Source organism: Miscanthus floridulus, chromosome 8, assembly GCF_019320115.1.
Source record: "Miscanthus floridulus cultivar M001 chromosome 8, ASM1932011v1, whole genome shotgun sequence".
NCBI classification, from domain to species: Eukaryota; Viridiplantae; Streptophyta; class Magnoliopsida; order Poales; family Poaceae; genus Miscanthus; species Miscanthus floridulus.
Window position 1 is genome coordinate 183,519,363 of NC_089587.1, and position 24,414 is coordinate 183,543,776.

At 43.4% G+C, this 24,414-nt stretch overlaps 1 long non-coding RNA gene and 1 pseudogene across 1 annotated transcript in view; one reads left to right on the forward strand and one right to left on the reverse strand.

The window, feature by feature from the left end:
• LOC136474236 (uncharacterized) overlaps window positions 1–18,493 on the reverse strand; it is a 39,570-nt gene extending 21,077 nt beyond the window's left edge. Inside the window, exon 1 of the long non-coding RNA XR_010762883.1 lies at window positions 18,196–18,493. This is a non-coding gene — a long non-coding RNA (uncharacterized lncRNA). The remainder of the gene's footprint in view (window positions 1–18,195) is intronic.
• Window positions 18,494–20,245: 1,752 nt separating this feature from the next.
• LOC136477698 (receptor kinase-like protein Xa21) lies at window positions 20,246–23,894 on the forward strand (annotated as a pseudogene).
• The last annotated feature ends 520 nt before the right edge of the window (window positions 23,895–24,414 follow it).

Consider the following 24,414-nt stretch of genomic DNA (forward strand, 5'->3'; position numbering starts at 1 on the left):
TGTGTTGAACCTTCCTACTAGAGGAATTTAACTGAATCCACACGAGCATAAAGATTTGGCCGATTTCCTTTTCGGGGAGAAAGAACCGTGTTCTTCGCAAGATTTGATTTTCCCATGGCTAGGCTCAATCTTAGGCTATGATCTCTTAGAGATAGACTCCCAAACTCCTTGTGATCCTCTAGTCAAAATTTGGTGGAGTTTGGAGTTGATTGGCCGAGATTTGGTTGATTTCCTTGGTGCTCGTGTGATGTACGTGTTTTGAACAGAAGCACCGAACAAACACAGTAGCTGTCCGGTGCGTTTGGCTCATCGTGACCCTGGACCATCTGGTCCGCTGTGCACCGGACAAGGTAGCACCGAACATGAAGAGTACTTGTCTGGTGCACCAGACGTGAACAGTACTAGGACGGTGCAGCAGTCCCTGCAGCACTGTTTCGTCCGTTTCTTGCGCGTTTCGGTTCATAGGAGCTCCAATTCGCGATCCGGTTTTTGTGTTGGTTTTCTAGCGACCCAATGATCTTTTCTAAGTACTCTTGTCACTAGTTGGCTTGGGTATTTAGGGTTGGGAACTTGCTTCTTATCCATAGGAGTTGAGTGTACCGCTTTTGGATCGTTGCTCCTGTGCAAGTGTTTCTTGGTTCATTTGCTTTGTGGTTTCCTGTTGTGTTCCTAGGGAACATCCACCTATTCTTTTGGGTTGTGGACATCACAGTGTTTGCTTCACGTGTTTGCGTTGATTTTGGGACAGCGGCTGAATATTTCAAAAGAAATTTGAGGCTCCCATTCACCCCCTCTGGTCACCGTTTTCGGTCCTTCAATTGGTATCAGAGCCGGTTAAGGATTATTCCACCTTAATTGGTCCGTGGTTCTCGAAGGCGACATGGAGCGCGGTTCCAGCAAGCCGCCGTTCTTCGATGGAACAAACTACCCGTATTGGAAGATCCGCATGTTTGCACATCTCTAAAGCATAGACTCGTGGGTCTAGGAGATTTGTGAGGATCCAGATTATGAGGTGCTTGCTGCTCGAGTTGGTCAGGAGCAAATTGACCAGCATAGTGCTAATAGCAAGGACCATAATGCTCTCTTTTCTTGCCTATCGTTTCTAGAGTTTGATCGTGTTGGTCACCTCCATACGGCTCAAGAGATCTGGCAGACCCTTGAACAGTATCATGAGGGGACTTCCTTGGTAAAGAACAGACCCTTCGAGATGTACCGACATGAGTACGAAAACTTTGCTCAGTTGGCTAGAGAGTCTGTCGATTCCATGTTTTCTCGCTTCCAGTCAATTGTGAACAAGATGCAGGCAAATAAGCCGCAGCTACCCTATGTTGATCATGAGAGGGCTCTCAAGTTACTACACGGCCTAGATCGGAGGGTTTGGGATGTGAAGGTATCTGCTATCCTTGAGTCACCCAACTACGAGACCCTCACCGTGGTTGAGCTATTCAGCAAGCTCAAGTCCACCGAGATTGACTACTAGACTCCAGCCAAACTCGAGAATCCCTCTGCGCTGACCATGGCATTGGTCTCAGGTAATGGTAGTTCAAGTTCTTTGGTTAACCCTTCATAGGATTTCTTTGCACTGTCTTCTTTGGTGTCTATCACAGAGGAGCAGGTGGAGGCACTTAGGGATGATGAGCTGGCTCTGATCATCAGCCAATTCTCATGGTTCCACAACAACCACTTGAATCACCGACATGGTGGTCAGAACCAAGGATGCTTTGGCTGTGGAGATCCTGACCACTTCGTCTCCAACTGCCCCAAGAAGAACAAGCACTCCTCCAACAAGTTCGACGCTGGCAAATGCAAGGACAAGCACGAGTACACCTTTGACAAGCACAAGTCCAAGGGAGGATTTGACAAGGAGGCGCTTAAGAAGAGGTACATCAACAAGGCCAAGGCTCAACAGCGTGCCTTCCTTGCCTCCCTCAGTGACCTCGACAACGACTCCGGCAATGAGCGAGCTTCTTTCTCCTCAAGTGACGACGAGTCTGAGAGAAAGGTCAAGGAGAAGCTAAACATGCTCTACTTCTTCACCGACTACACCCATGGTGGCTTCTGCACCATGGCTCTTAGAGACGTGGAGACCGGCAAGGACAACACTCGTGGCAACAACGACACCCCTGATGTATTACCTTCCGCCGACAAGCTTGCCGCTGAGGTAGATGCTTTGAGTGAAGCTTTGATTAGTTAGGACAAGCTCCTTAAGTGTGCTGCTCATGATAGGAAGGAGTATAAGGATAAGCTAGAAGTTGCACTGAAGGACCTTGAGTTTGCTAAGTCTACTGTGGTAGTGTCTGACGAGTTTAAGGGCTATGCTTGTGCAATTCACATGTCTAATCTTTCTAACCTGCAATCCAAGTATGCCTCTTTGCTTGATGAGAACGATGAGTTGAAGGATAGGCCTATCTTGTTGGGTGCGTGCAAGTCCTATTTAGGCTTGCAATCTAAGCTGGTAGAGAAGGATGCTAGGATCTCTTTGCTAGAGAAGGCAAGTTCAGATAGCACAGTTGCTAAGTGTGCTCTTTGTGAGGGTTTGGAGTTTGAGCTTGAGTCTTGCAGGCACGACAAGATGAGAACCGAGGAAGAAAACACATACCTTCATTCCATCTTGAGCTAGGTGTCTTGCAGTGAGCCGCAGTTGGGCATGATGATAAGCCAGTTCAAGAGGAGAACTGGTGGACCAGGAGTAGGCTTTGCTTTAGGTGGGAAGGGTGAAAATCTCTATGGCAAGGTTGGTGAGTGCAGTGGTTTGAACCCAAGCGAGAAATCTTCCACCACTCCCAAGTTGATCAAAATCACTCCACCCAAGCCCACTGAGCCCACCATCAAAGATGGAGTGTTTGAAGGACCTCCAAAAGATCCACCCTAGAAACAAGTGTGGATTCCAAAACCTAACCATCTCAGGAACCCACTTGACACTCTACTGAACATCTCTAAGGATACCCTTCCTAGAGTCCAAAAGCCACCACAAGTGAACCATACCCACAAGAGAGTGAACCAACCACCACCCAAGAGAGAGGTGAGGTATCACTGTGACTACTGCCATAGGGATGGTCACCTTGCTGAGTTCTGGTTTAGGAGGAAGAGAGATGAGTGGCGAGAGTACGAGTTGAATAACCGAAATATGTACTGCCCTCCCCATGGTGTACATGCACCATCTGTTTAGAGGTGTAGTGCTAGTCCAAGAGGTGCAATGCCTTAAGGTGCTAGGCCTCAGGTTGCGAGACCACGTGGTGGTCGTGCCCGGCGGGGTTCAGGTCGTAGTCAGTATGATCCTGAGTTCCGTGGCAGTGGTTTTCAGTCCCACAGCTCTAGCGGACCACGTTTTCCCCTCACGGTGATCGCTTTCCTCAAATGGGACATGGTATGATTGGTGTTTTTCCTAATATTTTTCCAGGGCAAATGACTCATCACTGGTATCCTTCATAGTTTACTAACCCTAGTGGTGTGCCATTTGCTCATCCCATGCCTTTCTATTGATGCAGGATGGAGGCTTGGAGAACACATGGCTCATTGATTCTGGCTGTTTGTGCCACATGACCGGAAACTCAAAGTGGTTCTCTAGCCTCGACCCCATGAGTTGCAAGGAGTACATCACATTCAAGGACAATAGCAAAGGTAAGGTTGTCTCTCATGGAACCATTCGGGTTAATGAGTGCTTTGTTCTCAAGGATGTTGCGCTGGTTTCAAATTTGCATTTTAACTTGCTCTCTGTTTCGCAACTCCGTGGGGACGGCTTCGAAGTGCATTTTAAGACCGGCTTGTCTCGGGTTCTTGATTCTCAGGAAAATCTATTTGTCGGATTATCCCTTTTGGTCGTGTCTTTCGAGTTGATTTTTCTCACTCTTTTGGCTCTTCTCGCTGCCTTGTGGCCGGATCCTCCTCTGATCTTTGGAAGTGGCATAGGAGACTTGGTCATTTGAGCTTCGATCTACTTGCTAGGTTGAGCTCACTTGACTTAATCCGAGGATTGCCAAGTTGAAATTTGAGAAGGATCTCATTTGTCACCCTTGTCGCCACGGGAAGATGGTTGCTGCTTCTCACCCACCTGTGAGCCAAGTCATGAATAAAGAACTTGGTGAGCTACTTCACATGGACACAGTTGGTCTAGCTCAGGTTCGGTCAGATGGTGGGAAGTGGTACGTTCTAGTGATTGTGTATGATTTTTCTCGCTACTCTTGGGTGTTTTCATGGAGGGTAAGGATGAGGCTTTTTCACATGCTTGAGATTTGATTCTTAGGTTGCAAAATGAGTTCCCCAAGAATGCCATGAGAGCGATTCATAGTGGCAATGGCATGGAATTCAAGAATACTCATTTTGAAACCTTTTGTGCTTCTTTGGGCCTTGAGCATCAGTTTTCCTCTCCTTATGTTCCCCAGCAAAATGGTGTTATTGAGCAAAAAAATTAGACTTTGGTTGAGATGGCTAGGACAATGCTCGATGAGCACATGACTCCTAGGAGATATTGGGCTGAAGCTATCAACACCGCTTGCCATGTTTCCAATCGCATTTTCCTTTGGGCGTTTATGAAGAAGACATCTTATGAGTTGCGATTTGGACGGCAACCTAGGGTAATCCATTTCAGGGTGTTTGGATGCAAGTGCTTCATTCTCAAACAAGGTAATTTGGACAAGTTTGAGTCTAGATCTTCAGATGTCATCTTTCTTGGTTATGCACTTCATTCTCAAGCATATTGTGTTCTTAACCTAGAGACTAACCGAGTTGTGGATACCTGCGAGGTCACCTTCGACGAAACAATGCCGTGTCCATCTTCTATCTTTGAGTGTGCAGGTGAGCAGGAGATCGGTGAAAGCATTTTTGTGGAGGAGGAGCAGGAAGACACCGATTGGGGTGATCCTGAGCTGACTCCACCGGCTCCCCCTATCGAGCTTGCGATGACCACCTTGGCTCATGGTCCTGACCCCTCGACATGCACCTCTTGGGGACCGTTCGAGCCGCCATCTTAGCTTATGCCAACTGCACCTGAGGAGGCACCAGCCACTGTTGAGGGGAGGTTACTTCTTTCAGGGAGGCACCATGGCACATTTAGAATTGCCACCCACCTCAGACCATGATTGGCGACATCAACCATCGAGTCACGCGGTCCAGGTCGTATCACATCTCACACTTCGCTCATTCTGCATTTGTTGCGTCTTTTGAGCCTTGAGATGTTGGACACGCTTTGTCTGATTCTGATGGGGTAAATGCCTTGCATGAGGAGTTGGAAAACTTTGTGAGAAACCAGGATTGGGTTTTTAGTACCACCTCCACTAGATTGTCATCCCATAGGAACTAAGTGGGTTTTCAAAAACAAATAGAGTGAAGATGGGGTGGTAGTGAGGAACAAAGCAAGGTTGGTAGCCTAAGGTTTTTGCTAGAAAGAGGGTATAAATTATGAGGAGACTTTGGCCCTGTAGCTCGTTTAGAGGCGATTAGAATCCTTCTTGTTTTTACAGCTTCAAAGGGTTTTAAGCATTTTCAAATGGATGTCAAAAGCGCTTTCTTGGACAGGTATATAGAGGAAGAGGTCTATGTGAGGCAACCCCCTAGTTTTGAGAACCCAAAGTTTCCAAACCATGTTTTCAAACTCCACAAAGCCTTATACAGTTTGAAACAAGCCTCGAGAGCATGGTATGAGCGTTTGAAAACCTTCTTGCTTAAAAAAGGGTTTTAAAATGGGTTTGGTTGATAAAACTTTGTTTTTCCTCAAGCAAGGCATTGACACTCTCTTGGTTCAGATTTACATGGATGATATCATTTTCGATGGCTCTTCTCATGCTTTGGTTGCCAAGTTTGAAGATACAATGAGCAGGGAATTTGATATGAGTATGATGGGTGAACTCAACTTCTTCCTCGGGTTGCAAATCAAGCAGACCCGGGATGGGACCTTTGTACATCAAGGTAAGTATATGAAGGATGTCCTGAAGAAGTTTGGCATGGGTGAGGCCAAGCCTCTTTTGATGCCCATGTCAACCATGACGGCATTAGATGCTGATGAGGACGGTGAGCCCATGGACCAGAAGGAGTACATGAGCATGATCGGCTCACTCCTATACCTGACAGTGACGAGGCCAGACATACACTTTGCAGTGTGTCTAGTGTGTCTGTGCGCTCATTTTTAGGCTTCACCGCGCACTTCCCATAAGCAGGCGGTCAAAAGGATCATGAGGTACCTTCGTTTCACACCTGAGTTTGGTCTTTGGTATTCCTCTTCTTTGACCCTTTCGCTCTGTGGTTAATCTAATATGGATTTTGTGGGGTGTCGCTTGGATCAAAAGTCATCTTCTAGTACCTATCAGTTCTTGGGGTCTTCATTGGTTTCTTGGTCCTCTCGCAAGCAGTCTAGTGTAGCACAATCCACAACCGAAGCTAAGTATGTTGCTACTGCTAGTTGTTGCTCCTAGTTGCTTTGGATGATATACACCTTGAGAGATTTTGGGTTGAGCTTCTCGAGAGTCCCACTTCTTTGTGATAGTACCAGTGCTATAAGTGTGGCAAAGAACCCTATTCTGCATTCCAAAACCAAGCACATAGATATCTGCTTTCACTTCCTATGCGACCACTATGAGAAAGGGGATATTGACCTTTGTCATGTTGACAACTAAAACCAACTTGCAGATATCCACAAAACCTCTCGACCTAGCAACCTTTGCCCGCTTGCGAGGGGAGTTGGGTGTTTGCTTCCCTTTTTAGAGGAGGGAAGCTTTGGATCTTGTACACTAGTTTTGGCTTTCTTTGTAGTTTAGCTTTGTTCTTGCTTTTGTATCATAATTGCATTGCATAGCATCATGTATGATAGAGCATCCTTGAGCTTCATGATTATAGCTATTGGAATGAAATTATGCTCTCTTTGGTATGTTCTGTGCGTACATGATGGTGCTTTAGCTTAGGCTCTTTTTGATCACTTGATACATATTATGAGCTAAGCTTGTTTTAAAACTTGTGAACATGATTAATAATTGTTGAAACATGAAAATTTGTTCACCGCTGAGATTGGCAACTAGCATGTGTTGAAATCCTTTGTGCTATCATGTATATGTTAGGTTGCTATGTCTATTGTTTTGAGTCATTCACTTACTTGGACAGCTCCGATATACTTGTGCTAAAATTTGAAATCCAAGTTAAGTGATGAGAAAAGATCGAGATGGGTCTGTACTGTCCCACCTCAAGGTATCAGGATAGCTTCCAATTGCACATTTGGATGAACCTGAGCCTTGTAGGGATGACCGAAACCATTGCTTTGAGCTCCTGAGTGTCTTTGACATAGGCTCCATGTGGTTGCAAAGTAAGGCTGACGGTACCGATAACCTCTCGCACACACATGTTTTGACTAATTCTTGTGTTAAGCTGCGTGCTGGCGTTTCTTAGCATCACTACTCAGGAATGTATTCCCCTAGCATTGGCGCCAAAAATGCTTGTTGGGCTTTACAGTCCATGGGTAATGGCATCGGTGAGGATGTACTCCTGTAGCATTTCCCATGCCTCGAGGATGGTTTTTGTAGAGTTCTGCTAAAAGTTAGCGATTCTTCCCTGTAGGGTAGTGGTTTTGCCCATGGGGAAGAATTTGGTGAGGAACACTATGGAGCATTTTGCCCATGTACTAACAGCTTCCTGGTCCCGATAAAATCACTGCTTAGCCTTCCCCACTTGGGAGAAGGGAACAAGGCGGAGCCAAATGATCACCGGTGCGATGTCTTTGATGATGATGGTGTCGCACAATTCTAGGAAGTGTTGCAAGTGTGCGTTCACGTCCTCGCTTGGTAGGCCACAGAATGGGCTTGCCTGCACCATCGTGATGAGCCCAGTCTTGAACTCAAAGTTCTTGTCACCAACATTGACAGCGGGCCTAGTGGGCACATTGGCAACAGCGGGGACAGAGAACTCGCGGAGTGTCTTTTGGGCCACGACGGTAGTAGCGGATGGTGCGGGGATGACTGGTTCGTCTATTAGTGGAGTAGCAGCAGAAGAAACGGTACGGGACCGACTCTTCCTTAAGAGTGCCTTCGGATTTTCGATGTAGTTTTCCGGCAAGACAAAACCGGTCATACACTATCCTGTTTTCATCCACAATAGGAGAGAACAACAAAGATTAGCCTATCATAAACAATGGCTACCATACATGCATATCATCATGATCATGTCCTACTAGATTCTTTTAACCAAATGCCTTCCCCGGCAGCGGCGCCAGAAATGCTTGTTGGTGTTTCTTAGCATCACTACTCAGGAATGTATTCCCCTGGCATCGGCGCCAAAAATGCTTGTTGGGGGTTTATAGTCCATGGGTAATGGCACTAAAAATGCCTGTTGGCATTTCCTATCATCGCTACCTAGGATTGAGGTCCTAGATAATGACACTAGAAAATGTCAACCGATAAATCTTAACATTTACAGATTTAAGTTCGCAAGCGCACGGAAATACTGTTGTAGCATTTCACCTGGAAGTATTCAGACTATCATTATTTATATTTTCCCAAAGGAAGGCATGGTGTAAAGCTTCTAGTATGGGTATGAACATGAAGACATACTTGTAAAGCATACCAAAGTTCATGATAGGGGTAAACATTGTATGATTTAAGATAGTGGATACACACACTTAAGTCTACCACAGGGGGGTGAAAGAGGAAGAAAGAATGAATAAAGAATAAAAGAATGATCCTACAGGAGTAGGCATATCTGCTTACAGCTATGCAAAGAACATTATATAATCATACATATACATGAGTAAGAGATAAATTGTAACACCTTAGGTGTTTGCCACCAGTTAAGCAATGGGTTTGAGCTCAAACATGACCTATTAATGATGATCAGGGGCTCTAGTTCAAGTCTTGCAAGAGGTGACAAGGTGTTAACTTCAACTCACTAAGAATGAGGCCCAACTCAACTATTTGGAAGACAATGAGCAAAGCTAGTTTGATGGTGATTGCCTTTTTTGGGCATGTGATTGAGTAATGTTAAACATGCTTATTCCATGTGCCTCACATCCTCTACCATCTATATGGGTCACTGGAAAAGTTTCATGAAGTTTGGAATCAAGAAGTCACATGAAATGATAAGTTAAAATCTTTCTTGGATTGCTTTATTAAGTGAATAGAATTATAGGTCATCAACCAAACCTTGATACCTGGCCCAAGTGACTCTAATTGAACTCTACAATAAAAGTCATGAAGGGTTCGTGTTGAGCAGAAGTCAAGAAAATGCCTCAATCGATCTGAAACTCTAATTTAAGCTTTACCGTGATGCTACTTTGACTTGTTTTGAACTATGTCTTACAATGCTTCCATGGAGTTGCACCTTAAATAAAAGGTGAATTTTGAGTGGAGTAGAACAAACTTTGTTTTTGGACCAAGAGCCAGATCATCTTGTAAGCAAGTCAAACCGAGGCTTAAACTTTGAATCTGCTGCTGTTTTCAGAGTCCAAAAATATTCTAAGTCTGGGAGTTTCACTTAGCATCGACATTGGCATTCCGCGTTCTCCAAATTTTGTTAAACAACTCAGATTTGGTCCAAAGATAAAAGTTGGAGTATACATTGTGGAGAAGAGCATATAAAAAGTTGGACTAAGTTTGACTCCGTTTTGGTCCTCAATTTTGAGTTTACTTAACCGCTGTCAATGCACTGACACTATCATTTTGGGGCTTAATTAGCCACTAACCTGCAGCCCTAATGGCCAGTTACCCTTAACGAATGTTGGAGAGGACTCAGAGAGAAACAACTTTGATTCAAGCATCCAGGACAGAATATGCACGGAAGATGCTGAACATGATCCCAAAGTTGGACACTTCGTCGCTCGCCACATGCTCGACAGTTTGCCTGCGTGGCGTCCATGCGCGTGCTCACACCCCACCATGGCCGATGCATTCGCCTGCCTCCCTGTCGCTCCTCTGCGTCCTCCTGGAGTGGGCACCGAGCCACAGCGCACTCGCCCTCACTTCCTCTACCCCCCTTCACTCTCCCTTGCTCTCTGGCATCGCGTGCACGCTCCTAGACGCGGCCGCCCGTGCTACAGCCCCTCGGCCACCCCATGCCCCAGCTCCGCGCTCGTGTCGTCCACCGCTGCTGCCGCATCGCCTCACCGCTGCCACTGCTGGCTGCGCACGGATGCCGCCATGGCCGAGGCGGGCCGAGTTCGCTGCTGCCACGGCTAGGCCATCCTGGTCTATCTCAGGCCAAGACAGACAGCCCCACAGGTGCACTCTAGTCCCTTGGTGCTCCGCCACCCCTCCTTCCCCGCTGGCGAGCACCACGACGGCCGGAATTGCGAGCGCCGGCGAGCTGCTCTGTTCCGACCAGGTAAAGAAGATGAGGGACCACGCGTGGGAATAGAATGTTTTCCAGGGGGTTAGGTGAAGGAACCGTGACTCTTTTGAATAGTGCTCATGAGGACCTCTTCACTGGAGTTTAATTAATGTTTTCTGTAGGGACCCCAGTGCAAAATCCATTTCCTTTTCTTTTTCATTATATGCATATAATCAGCTGCATTTTGGAAAATTGTAGAAAATTGTAGAAAAATCCAAAAATAGTAAATGGGAACTTTTTGGAATCCTTGTGAAATTATATATGCAGTAGAACTATAATATGGCATGTTTTAGTTTAAATATTTTTCTGTAAAAATAGATTTATGCAGTTAGGTTTTTAATACTAGTTGTGTCTTGTTTTTTTCATAACTGCAGTTGTGCTACTCAAATAAATGTGAAATTTTTATGGAGTTCTCTAAGGTGATGGTTGATGTCGGGTGAAAATTTCAGAAGTTTAGATTTGATGGTTTAAGAGTTACAAAAATAACAAATGCCCTGTGCTGCCTTGCTCCTATTCTGAATAGGCCTGTATGTTTGAATTAATTGGCTCAGTTAAGTTATGAATCATGCCTTGATGACAATAGAGGAGTTGTATTACTTTTCTTAAGATTTCCAAAAAGCTAAAGAGCATAATTTTTGGTTAAGTATATTTTTAGTTATAGTTGCTTAAATTTATGTGGCTGTTTCTGCCCAAACCCAGACCGGATTGCCTTGTTGGTACTGTGGGGCCTTTTTAATAGTAGAATTAGCTCTAGGTGTTTATAACAAAGTTGTTTATAATTTGCTAAGATATCTAAAAAGTCTATAAACACATTTATTGAACATGTAGAACTCTAGTTATATCTGTTTAGAGTGGCATATCAGATTCTGTCCATGTTTTGGATAGAGATGCATTCATTTTATTAATTGACCATGTTAGCTGTAGAATCATCTTAAGATGATAATAATAAAGTTGTAGGTAACTTCATAAAATTTTCAAAAAAGTTATGATTCATGATTGTTGGAGGTCTAGAACTCCAGTTATGCTTCTCTGAAGTTCCTATCGGTTTTTTGTACCACTGCTGTTTGGGCTGTATGTGCAATTATTTTCGTAGTGTAAATGATGTTTTCTATGATTGTAGTGAATACCAAAGTTGTAATAATTTCATAATATAGCTTGTGTTAAATTTTCATGACCATAGTCCTGAGAATTGAGGATCTATAGAGTTTACAAGTTCATTGTTAGGTTTTTGCATGCTCTCTGTATTGATTTTAATGATTGTGTTGTTTGACTTAGCTACGCTTTGAATCATGTCTTGGAGATAATAGAAGAAGTGTAGTGCTTTTCATGAGCTTTCCAAATTGTTAAAGATTACCCTTTTTGTGGTCTAAATCTCTAGTTATAAGCTTGAGAAGTTGCATGGCAGAATCTGTCCAAGCCTAGACAGAGGTGCTCAATTGTGCTTGATTGGCCTTGTTAATTGTGGAATTACCTTGTGATGATAATAAACATGTTTTAGATAATTTAATAAGATTTCTAGAAGGTTAAGGTTCATGCTTGTTTGATGTATGTAACTCTAGTTATGCCTTTTTGAAACTACTACTACTTTTCTGTCTTAGTTCTGCGCAGATCTAAAACATTGGCATGTTGGACCTGGTTAGCTTTGGAATAAGCTTTTGGTGATAATAACAATGTTGTAGGCAATTTAATTAGATTTCCAAAAAGTCTAGGGTCACCCTTGTTGGATGCTTATATCTCTAGGTATGGTTAAAACAAGTGACTACTGTGTTGTTGTCCAGATTTCTATACATGTGCTAGGTGATTGCTTTAGCTTACTCTTGTTTTGACTAAACATGTTGGTTAGTTCTTGATCAATGCATGTGTGCAATATCTGAACTTAAGTTCGCTTATGTGCCATGCCTAATATGCTGGCTATCCCTTTATAATAGGTTGTGTGATGTTTAGTTAAATAACTCTAGGTGCCTATGTCTTGCATGACCTTATATTTGCCTTGAATGCTATTATATGATGCATCTCATATTACCATTCTTCATATTCATGCACTTACATCTTGCATCTCATCTAGGTACGCTAGATGCACCACGTGAAGGACGTGATGTTGGAGCCGAACCCGAAGACGGTGTATGGTGGGCCTATCCCGAAGGTGGAAGGACTAGACAAGTGCTAGGACGGGAGATGCTCGCCAAGCGAGTGTCGTCTAATAAACACTGACCTAGTGTTGGATTCCAGGCAAGCCCCGAAGTATTCTAAGCCTCCTACGTTTTTAAAAATATCACTTGAGTTCTTTATGTTTGATGCATTAGGTTATAAGGGTTGATTGGAACCACTTGATGCATAGAACTACCTTATCAAGAAATATACCTTTAACCCTATGTAGGTCTAGGATCAAATATATGCTTAGCCATGCTTAGATCGGTAGAAGTCGGGTGATTTCCTATCACCTGTGAGATATAGGTGGATACCGAAGCACGGTTGGCTATATTTGCTATCGTGAAAAAGAACCATGGGGTAATATAAATGGAGACCAGGCAGGATGTCGATAGAGAGACAACAAGACATGGAGGTCTTGGGTGTGGATCTATCCCCGTCTATGTCGATTAAGGACCGTACCATTATTGGACCTTTTGACAAGATTGAACGCATGCCTATCACTTAGCTGGCCAGATAACTTGTTCTAACCGTGAAGCCGAGTAGCTCAACTCAGGTCGGGCCCCGCTCTGTCAAAGTGAGCACTCTGGATGGTAGTAAGGATGTGCGGGGAGCCATACGTGAGCCCAAGGGCAGGGTAGTCCTGATCGTCCTAGCAGCTGGTCATCCCTAATTGTGTGGCGCTGGGCGAACCCACGAAATGTGTACCTGAGTTGTACCAAAGGTGACCTAAGACTACCTTGGCGCTGGTATGTCTAGGTTTGTGTTAGAAATAAATTCCCAGCTGGTTGAAATCGATTCGAATCGTCGTCTCTCCTAGATAGTGAGAAACTTGGCTAGCTCCAACATCGTAATAATTGTATTATGGAATGTGATGGTTCGGATAAACATGGAATTACTACACCGGCTATGGTTACTATCGTATGTTATCAAATGATATACCACATGTTTGGCACAGGATAGTTGTTAATCTAGAGATGAATAGCTATAATTAACTCGATGACCAAAGTATAATTGTATAACTGAGTTAATCGCTTTTATGCAAAAAGTTGTCAAGCTACCTCTACTTATAAAGCCTTGCATGATCCTTAGAGTCATTTTATTTCTAGTTTATGACAGGTAAGTCTAACTGAGTACATTCAAGTACTCAAGGTTTATCCCACCATGTTGCAGGTGAAGTTCTTGGCCTGCTGAAGATGGTGGCTAACCACCGGTGGGCTCGGTGACTCTATATTTATTTCTCATCTATATGCTTTTATCAGAGGATGTCACTTATGCTAGCAATGTATTTGGAACTTACATTAATGTAATCATTTGAAAGCTATGTTGTTTTCACTAATCGGTTTTGAAACCCAAACTTGTACTATTATTTGTGAACTCATTTGTAATATTATTTCTGCTGCAACTCTGTGTATGTGATGTATATTTGCTTAATCAAGCGATCTTGGTTGTGATGTTGATTTACCGAGGTCCTTCGGGACACTCGGCGGACTACCGGATTTATATAAGTGAAAGTATACGCGTGTTAATGTGTTAGCGGGGACAACCGTACTTGATCTTGTATAAATTAGGCGGTTTTGTCACATAAATCTAAGAGTGAATGAGTCGGGACTCGGGACACCATCGAGTACTGGTCTACCAGCAACCTCATGTGATAATTTAGACTCCTACACCTTACCCGAACGTGGGGGATTACGAAGGACGGATAGGGCCGTCACCACCTGCCGCCTACCCCTCAACCGTGGAGTAGGAAATGTATTCACCTGTTTCTATATACTCGAGTCCCACGCTCGTGTATTGAGAAACTACCCAAGTCCCCCCGAGACTCTACCCTACAGATCGACAAGTAAAAGACTTGGGCACACCCAAAGGCACGATGAACCAGCACCTCAACTTAGCTCTATTCTTTCTCATATACATGATATGAATAACTAAGAATATAGTTCTATATGCTAAGATCATAACATATAGACTATAAGCTAGTTCATATGCCATGATCATATCATAAGAACTATACTCTAGTTCATGAGCACAACTATATAGATAAAGTGAGGACAAGATTTTGGAGAAATGATTCATCTTATTCATACCAATATTCTTCTCCAAGGAGTCAAGCCCTCCAAGGTAGCTTTTGCCTTGCTCTAAATACTACTAAATGTAAAAGAGAGAGGTGTTGCTCAAGAGAGGCGAGTATACTCAAATGTGGTGTGTGTTGGAATGAGAGCACTACCCTTCCTTTTATACATGGTTGAGGTCAGTTTGATGCAAGGTAAAATAGGAAACTAGCCTAAACCGCCTCTGCATGGCATTAATGAACCGCCAGAGCAAGGTGGGGCCAGGTGGAGCTGGGGGCGGTGTGGCCCTAGAAGGCCCATCTTGCCACCGCCTTTCTCTGGTGGGCTCTTGGCTGGCCTTAGGTTGTAGTTCCATAGGTGGTTGGCCTAGATAGGAGGTTTGGATGGGCCTTCTTGTTTCTTTGCGCAGATCAGAGTTTATGCCTTCTTGGTTTGCGCCTTTTTGATCATATTTCCACTATGTTTTTGTATGTGGCCTGCAAAACAGCAATCTTGCAATACAAGTGGAACTTTGTTAATAGTAAATGTATATGTGTGTAAAACGTGCTAGTTTTCTCCTTTTTGTACTTAAGTTGGCGGTTGGATTTTGTCGATAAGAACTGCCAACACTACGAACTCCCATAAAATTAAAATTTGATGAAAACACAAGTTTTAGGTTCGTCTTTGACATGATGTGTGACCGCTGCTTGGGGTAGTTCACCTTGTATACACTTGTTAGCACTAGGTTGATTTCCTGCTTATACCTGCTAGGTGTTACTTTCAGTGGTGAACCCTCTCTTTAATTGCTTAAAACTGCTCAAAAATGCTTAACTGTCATATTTCGTTTCACTTGATCAGTTTGAGCATTTTCTAGCACTTGTATTTGATGCTACACACACATAACAACACCACTTAGAGCATCTTTTCACTCTGATTGCTATACTCCTGAAGCTTCTGCATTCATGTGCACCCATAGCATTTTCTGAGGGGGAGTTGCAGTTTTTCAGCCTCATGTTGTGTTTTCAAGGGAGAGAGGTATCTTGATAAGTGCATGTGTCAACAAGGGGGAGAGATCACACAACCACAAATCCAGAGAGTTGAGTGCATGCATACATTTGGGAGACTGCATTTGTTCAGGGGGAGTTGCTTTTGCTAGATGTGTTGAGCCTTTGCCTCTTCTGGAGGGTCTAGTGGTTTTTCAGATGCTTTGAGGTTTGCTAGTGTTGTTCAACCCCTTCTGCCTCTTCTTGAGGACTAGCTATGTTTTACTTGGTTGCGTCAAGCCGTTGCCCATGTTTTTGGGGACCAAGTTTTGAAAGTTTTGCTCATTTCAAATGACCCCGCTTTGACTTTTCTTTGGCTTTTGGTCATTGGGGAGAGTTCTCTTCTTCTTCCTCTTCTTCTACTTCTTTTGCTCAAGCTGTTGTGCGTTGATGTTGACAATGCACTAATCAAGGGGGAGATTGCGAACACAAGGTTGATATGTACCCTTGTGGTTCAAGTTTGTGATGAGTGATTGTCAACGAGCTGGCACTTTGGATTGAGTTTGATGAACTAACCATGGCGTGAGTTATGTCGTGCAACATGTCTCTTGGCTTGTGGTGCATAGGTGAGCTCAGAGGCGGTGGTCGACGACGAGGTGAAGGTCAAGTAGGGACGTGCCGTGCTGATGGACCGGGAGTGGTGAAGGACGGACGTGAGGCTTGGTCCGAGGGACCAGGAGGCCGGGTGACCGGTCGCGGTGGCTGACACTTGGGGACATCAACAAGCGCAAGCGTACATAGGAGTTGACCGTGTTGACCAAGTCAAGACGGCGATCGGGCGAGTTGAGCGGAAGCTCTAGAAGACTTGGCGGCTGGGCAGTCGAGAACGGTTGTGACACGTGTCGAGGTGCGGGGGACGCGTATGGAGTACGCTACTCGCGAGCGTGTTTGGTGGTTTGGGCCACAAAACCACCGGTGGATGGTTTTTGGGTTTGGGCCACAAAACCCGGACGGAGGTTTCGAGGAGGAATGGGGCGGCACGTGGCGGAATCACAGAGGTTGCGTTGAGGCGAAACAAATCTGTAAAGAAAGCTTGGCCATCCGATCAACAGAGAAAGAGTTGGACCTGAATGTCCTTGGGGTTAGCTGGATCGCTCAAAATATCTAGGGGCACTAGTGAAATTATGTAATATGCCTATAAATAAGATAGGGCAGCCTCCACTTAGTCTTATCACTCCGGTTGTTCATTTCTAGTTCATCTCTGTTAGGATTTTCCTGTCTCTAGACTGCTGTAGTGATCCACAGATGTTTTAGAAGAACTTCATCTGTGTACTCTTGATCTAAGTGGGAATGGAGGCCCTTACCTCCTCTTGTCCTCCGTGATTCAGATCGTGAGTTGTGTCATTGTGATCCGCGTTCTTGTGTTCTTCCTCCGAGCTTTAGGGGTGTTTTTGGTCGGTTCAAATCGTGTAAGGGTGTATGTTGAACCTTCCTACCAGAGGAATTTGAATGAATCCACACGAGCACAAAGATTTGGCCGATTTCCTTTTCGGGGAGAAAGAACCGTGTTCTTCGCAAGATTTGATTTTCCCATGGCTAGGCTCAATCTTAGGCGATGATCTCTTAGAGATAGACTCCCAAACTCCTTGTGATCCTCTAGTCAAAATTTGGTGGAGTTTGGAGTTGATTGGGCCGAGATTTGGTTGATTTCCTTGGTGCTCATGTGCTGTACGTGTTTTGTACAGAAGCACCGCACAAGGTGTCGGAAGCACCGGACAAACACTGTAGCTGTCCGGGTACAGCAGTCTTGCAGCGTTGTTTTTCCGTTTCTTGAGCGTTTGAGCTCTGATTCGTGATCCGGTTTTTGCGTTGGTTTTCTAGCGACTCGAGGATCTTTTCTAAGTACTCTTGTCACTAGTTGGCTTGGGTATTTAGGGTTGGGAACTTGCTCCTTGTCTATAGGAGTTGAGTGTACCGCTTTCGTATCGTTGCTCTTGTAAGTGATTTTCGGTTCGTTTGTTTCGTGGTGTCCTGCTGTGTTCCTAAGGAACATCCATCTTTTTTTTTTGATTATGGACATCACAGTGTTTGCTTCACGTGTTTACGGTGATTTTGGGATAGCGGCTGGATATTTCGAAAGAAATTTGAGGCTCCAATTCACCTCCTCTGGTCACTGTTTTCGATCCTTCACTTGGGTGACAGCAGGCCTGATGATAAATTAGCCATGGCCATGAGTGGCCTGCTGAAATTGACAAAAAAAAAATCCTTCTAGCAAGATGTATGTGGCAGAGGTGAGTACTGTACACTAGCTGAAACTAAGATTTAGTTTGTGAATATTATTAATGAAATGCAATTGGGAAAGAATTGACGAGTATATTTGACAGAGCATTGAGGATTTGACGAAATGTCTGTCTCTCCGATCGCTTGGATTGTTAGCTCGTCACTATAATACTAGGCGATTCTTTTCAGACAGCTAATCATCATGGAGATCAACGTATACGGAGTTAATAATTCTAAAAAACGTATACGGAGTAAGAATACCAGATTACAGGCGGCATTGCTAATCCGTGGATCCAACTGCAAGCGTGCAATCTAGTACTAGTAGATCTAAATCATCTCGTACCTCTATCCGGATCCAAACCCAAACTGCAACTACCACGAACCAATCACTTGAACAAGCAACAACTAATGAGATAGATCCCTTCACATACCCGTCGATGCGGCCGCCGGTCGGCCCGTCGCTGGCCCGCGCGCCGAGACGCTTCGTCCTCAGAGGCTCGGACGACTCGCCTCCGCCGAGACGCTCATTTTACTCCTGTACTGCACGAGTGCACAGAAGCCGGAAGCCGGAACCCGTAAGCCACGCCGCGCCGTTAATTTGTCTGTGATCCGACTTTGCTTTTTTTTTTTGAGGAGAATGATCCGACTTTGCTGCTCCTTGGTTGATGCGATTAGTTTGATGGGCCGTTAGTGCATTTTTTTGGAGCTATATACTCCCCTAATCGAAATCATGGATTGTATATTTGCTGGCTGACGCTAATCGAACAGATTTAGCAGATACAATATAAAAGTAATATTTTATAGTATCTTTCATAATTACATATATGGGTAGGCTGAATGCAAACTTAGGAGGTTACTTTGCATTTTTTTTATAATACATACCTTTCATAATGGTCGATGTGGGAAACTTAGATGCAAAGTTAGAGGGTTATTTTAAATTATCTTTCATAATGGAAAAGATGGGTATTTTAGATGCAATGTTTTGGAGTTATTTTGAATTATGTTTCAAAATTACAAAAGTGTGTAATTTACATTTAAAAATAAGGTTATTTCGAATTATCTTTCATAATGATAGATGTGGGTATTTGTATACAAATTTAGGGGTTACTTTTAATTATCTTGTCTGGTGGCAGAGGTGGGTAATTTAGTTGCGAAATAATGAGTTACTTTTTGTATTTTTTATAATGGCAAAGGTGGGTAAATATTTTATAAATTACAATAGATTGAATGGCTATTAATGATTCAAGTCTGTCAAATTAAAGTTAGATGTTTCTGATTATTATGAGAATTTCTAAAATTTATTCTCCATTGGTGCCTATAATTAGTAATGGTAAGATATTATGAGTATCTCATACTGTTGATGGTGTCTTAAGTAAGGTATGGCTGTGCCTTAGGACATTGACGTCATTGTAAGGTATGGCTGTGCCTTAGGACATTGACGTCATTGTAAGGTATGGCTGTGCCTTAGGACATTGACGTCATTGTTGCGTGAGCAACATGAGCTCAACCATGTGATTACGCTTATGCCGTTTGATTATACACCCATCCGCCGATGGGTTATGAATCTCACACAGATTCTGGCGGGGAGCAAGTAAGAATCACTTCTATATTTTTAGCACCTAGAGGTAAGCAGGCTAGCAGAGAGCTAGAGTGAGGTGACCCAGAGCAATGCTGCATTGCTGGGCCTCTACCCGATGGTGAAACAACGGCACCATATGTTAAGCTACGTTAATGAAAGTGCTGACTATTATTATTCAATAATTCCCAACGCCAACCACCTCAATGATGGTGATTGTGCGTAGTTTGAACTTGAAATTTCAAATTTGGGGAAAACTAACCCTGAAGATTGTATATTTGTCTCTTTGGAGGAATATCTCATATTTATCTCATGCTCAAATTAGTAAATTTTTTATTCTTTTAATTCAATAATGTATAGTTAAAACTATTTTACCCTTCATAAATAAATCTAATTGTTTCACTAGATATTTTTCCAATTCCAACGGTACTCACAGTTTGCAAGAATCGTGCCAAGCACGGCAGTGTACAGATAGTCATAGACTTGTAAGTTGACTTGACCCGCTGCTCTACCCTGTCAGCTATCAAAATAACCTATGGATGAATCATGTCCACACGATATATTCTGGAAGCACGATAATAAAAATAAAACAAATTTGATTTCAACACGAAAATCTGACACCGTAGACCATTCACGAGCTAATTTTTGCCAGCATCGAAACCACACCAGACAGGTCGCACATCAGCCTGGAATATCTCTGTCCGTTTCCTGCTGAAAAGTACTCTGGGATTCCAGGCTGGACACGCCGTAACAATCTTGTCCACCTCAAACAACGACGGCGCAGCTGCGCGACGTGATGGAAGCGGAAAAATGGCGGTAACTGGCGAGTTTGACGGACTCAGGGTCCTCGCTGAGATGGCGGTCAAGCCAAGATATGGCGTCGTGTGTGGATGTAATGGTGCTGTAAACTGTTTTTAAACCCCCTGGGGTCTCATCTACCAGTTGAGCATCCAACTTAAAGCTTCAAACTCCCACTAGCAAGCATAAGAAAGCAGATCAAAAGGACTGCCGGCGGAGCAGAGGTACCCTACTCTCTCGCTACTGCTTAGTGGTGTTCGTACTTAATTATCCGTTTTAGCTTGTTACTCGCTGTAATTGTGTCAGGTTTCTCGATATAGGGGGAACCTGCCTTCCCTTTCTGAAAAAGAGGATCGTTCGTAGCTCTGATTTACAGCATAAACGCAGCGTGGGTTCTTTAGTAATAGCGCCAAGTTTATGCTTTATTAATCATTGCAGGTGTCAATTAAGTGCATCATGCGTCATTCCAAACCGCCGGCGAAACTCGCCATGGTTGTGGTGTTGCCTCTGTTAGTGCTGTGTTATGGAGTCGGCAACATCCATTGCTCCACAGTTCATGAGAACAGCGAAGATTTTCACTCATTGCTCGAGTTCAAGAACAGCATCCTCGATCGCAATGGAGCCTTGAACAATTGGAACCCTGATACCCACTTCTGTCGGTGGTATGGTGTGAACTGCACCTCGACACGGCGGCCATTACGTGTTACGCAACTCAACCTCTCCGGCAAAAACTTAGCTGGCAATATATCTTCCTCTATTGGAAATCTGGCCTTCCTTCATAAGCTTGATCTATCCAATAATAGCTTCGACGGCCCCATTCCTGACGCACTCACAAACTGATCCAACCTAGCCTATTTGTATCTCTTTGAAAACCACCTCACTGGTGTTATTCCTCCCAGAATAGGTTTTCTTACCAATCTAAAACATGTCTACCTTGACAGTAATTATCTCATTGGGGGAATCCCAGCAGCCCTTGGAAACATCACCAATCTACAAATACTCTGGTTTAGACAAAATCAACTCACTGGAAGCATTCCTAAAGAGGTTATGCAAATGCCAAATATATTGGAGTTGCACCTCGACCAAAATAACCTATCGGGTGAAATTCCTGTGGTTTGGCAGATGCCAAACATAGAGTTCTTAGACCTAAGCATAAATAACTTATCAGGTAGATTCCCACAAGATCTATCTAATGTATCTTCCCTTCAGGGATTATCCTTGGCATCCAATATGCTAGGCAACACATTACCATCTAACATTGGCGATGCTCTACCTAATCTCACGGCTCTATACTTGGGAGAGAACAATTTCGAGGGTCACATTCCAGCTTCCCTAGGAAATCCTCCACTTCTAGAAGATATAGATCTACCAGGAAATCATTTCTCTGGCCAAATCCCAAGCTCATTTGGGAACCTTTCAGGGTTGTATCATCTTAACCTTGAAAGAAACATGCTTCAATCGACAGATAATGAAGGCTGGGAATTCCTCCATTCCCTGGCAAATTGTAGTTCTCTAAACTTACTTTCATTGTCTTTTAATAAGCTACATGGAGCCATACCAAATTCGATCGGAAACCTATCGCCCAATCTGACAACTCTGCTAATGGCTTACAATAGCCTGTCAGGAGTAGTTCCCCCAAGTATTGGGAAACTGAATAACTTAATTGGACTATCACTACATGCCAACAACCTTACCGGCACAACTGAAGAATGGATTGGAAAGATGACAAAACTACAAATATTAAATCTCGGATCAAACAGATTCATCGGGACAATTCCACCTTCCATTTCCCTTCTTACACAGTTGACATCTTTATTTCTTGCCGAAAATCAATTCACCGGGTTTGTACCACCTAGCTTGGGAAACCTTAAAGCACTAACAGAGTTGCACCTTAGCCATAACAATTTCCAAGGGGGCATACCAGTTGAGATTGGTAACTTACCACTCACCACTTTAAATCTTTCATCAAACAAATTTAGTGGGGGAATTCCTGAATCTTTAGGCAAATTCATACACATAGAGGCTATTCAAATGGACCAAAATATTCTTACAGGAAACATCCCAACCACATTCAGCAATCTATCTAGCTTGAGAGAACTCAATCTTTCCCATAACTTTTTGTTTGGACCCATGCCAGCTTTTCTAAATAATCTAGAGCTTCTCGCTAAAGTAGATCTCTCCTACAACAATTTCAAAGGAGAAATACCAAGAAACAGTTTATTCAATAATGCTACTATTGTTTCACTCAATGGCAATCCTGGACTTTGTGGAGGAGCCACTGATTTTCATATGCCTTCATGTCAAGTTGTTTCTAGAAGAGTAGGAACCATAAACAATTTGTTCAAAACATTGATCCCAATATTTGGCTTCATGTCACTAATAATGCTGGCATATGTTATATTCCATTGGAAGAAGAAGACATCAAAAAGGCAATACTTGTTGCTGCTTTCTTTTGGTAAGCAATTCCCTAAAGTTTCTTACAATGATCTAGTCCAAGCTACAGGAAACTTCTGTGAGTCGAACCTAATTGGCAGAGGAAGTTATGGTTCAGTTTACAAAGGAAAAATAACTCTTGCTAAAATGCAAGTGGCAATTAAGGTTTTTGACCTTGGGATGAGATGTGCAGACAGAAGTTTCATATCAGAATGTGAAGTGTTGAGAAGAATCCGTCATCAGAACCTTCTTCCTATCCTAACGGCTTGTTCAACGATAGACAACAATGGGAACGATTTTAAAGCTCTAATTTATGTGTTCATGCAGAATGGGAATCTTGACACATGGTTGCATCACAAACCTTCAAGCGTAGCCATGAAACGTTTGGGCTTGATAGAAAGAATCAACATAGCCGTCAGCATAGCTGATGCCTTGGCATATTTACACTACGACTGTGGGAGGCCTATTGTCCATTGTGATCTGAAACCAACTAATATCCTTCTTGATGATGATATGAATGCCCATTTGGGAGACTTTGGCATTGCAAGTTTAGTTCTTGATTCTAGGTCAACAGAAGGTGGACATTCTGGGCTTAATAGTTCAGTTGTTGTGACAGGAACTATAGGATATATTGCTCCAGGTGTGTGTATAATATATTCATTGCCACGTCAAACCTTTGCATAAGGCAATCTTTTACTCGTTTCTTAAAAAGTTAAGGAACTAATCAGAGGATTTTATATACTTTATTTTTCAGAGTATGGTCAAAGTGTACATGCATCAACATGTGGGGATGTCTACGGTTTTGGAATAGTACTTCTGGAGATGGTAATAGGCAAACGACCAACTGACCCGATGTTTGAGAATGAACTCAACATTGTTAGCTTTGTGGAGTCACTTTCCAGATAAAATATTAGGCAAGATTGATGCTCATCTCCAAGAAGAATGCAAGTGCTCTGTACAAACAGTGCCAGAAGCAGAACAGGAGATCTATCGATGCTTGCTATCAGTGGTGCAAGTTGCTCTTTCTTGCACGCGTCTATCGCCAAGAGAACGATTGAACATGAGAGAAGTAGCCATTAACTTGCATGCAATCAGGAGGTCATACATTGCAGCGATCAAGCGACAGTAAGTCATGTTTCGCTGGAGTGTTGCAGCGATCAAGCGACAGTAAGTCATGTTTCGCTGGAGTGGTGCCTGGCCCATGGAACCTAGATAGATAGATAGTTTAGTGCGTCTTCGGTGACAGCAGGCCTGATGACAAACACTAGGTCATATAGTATTTGTAGGGACGGCTTTAGAGGATTTGCAGGGACGGTTTACCCAGCCGCCCCTACCCAAGCGCCTTTACAAATAATGCATTTGTAGAGGCGGCTACAAATCGATTTGTAGAGGCGGCTGGTGTTATCAGTCGCCCCTACAAATTGATTTATAGGGGCGGCTGTATATTGAGCCGCCCCTACAAATTAATTTTCAGAAATCACGAAAAAATAGGCAAAAAATAGCAATTTTTTTAATCCGAGGAGGTCCCCACCGGCACCCACACACCCACTCTATGGTTGCAGCATTTTTTCACCATTTTTGCACACTTTGCGTCGACCAGGATTCGAACACGCAACCTCTCCCTCGCGCGCAAACTCCTCTACCACTGCACCTCACGATCACTCATGTCTACCATCCATTTTGGTTCCCCACATATTATACAAAACTAAGCATAAATTGATTGTTTGAGGCCCTAAACTAATTCAAATAAAAAAGTTGTCAACTATAAAGTTTTATAACTTTTCAAGATCTACAACTTTTATTTTGTTAGTTTCTCCATCCGATGTCACTTATAAAATTTGAA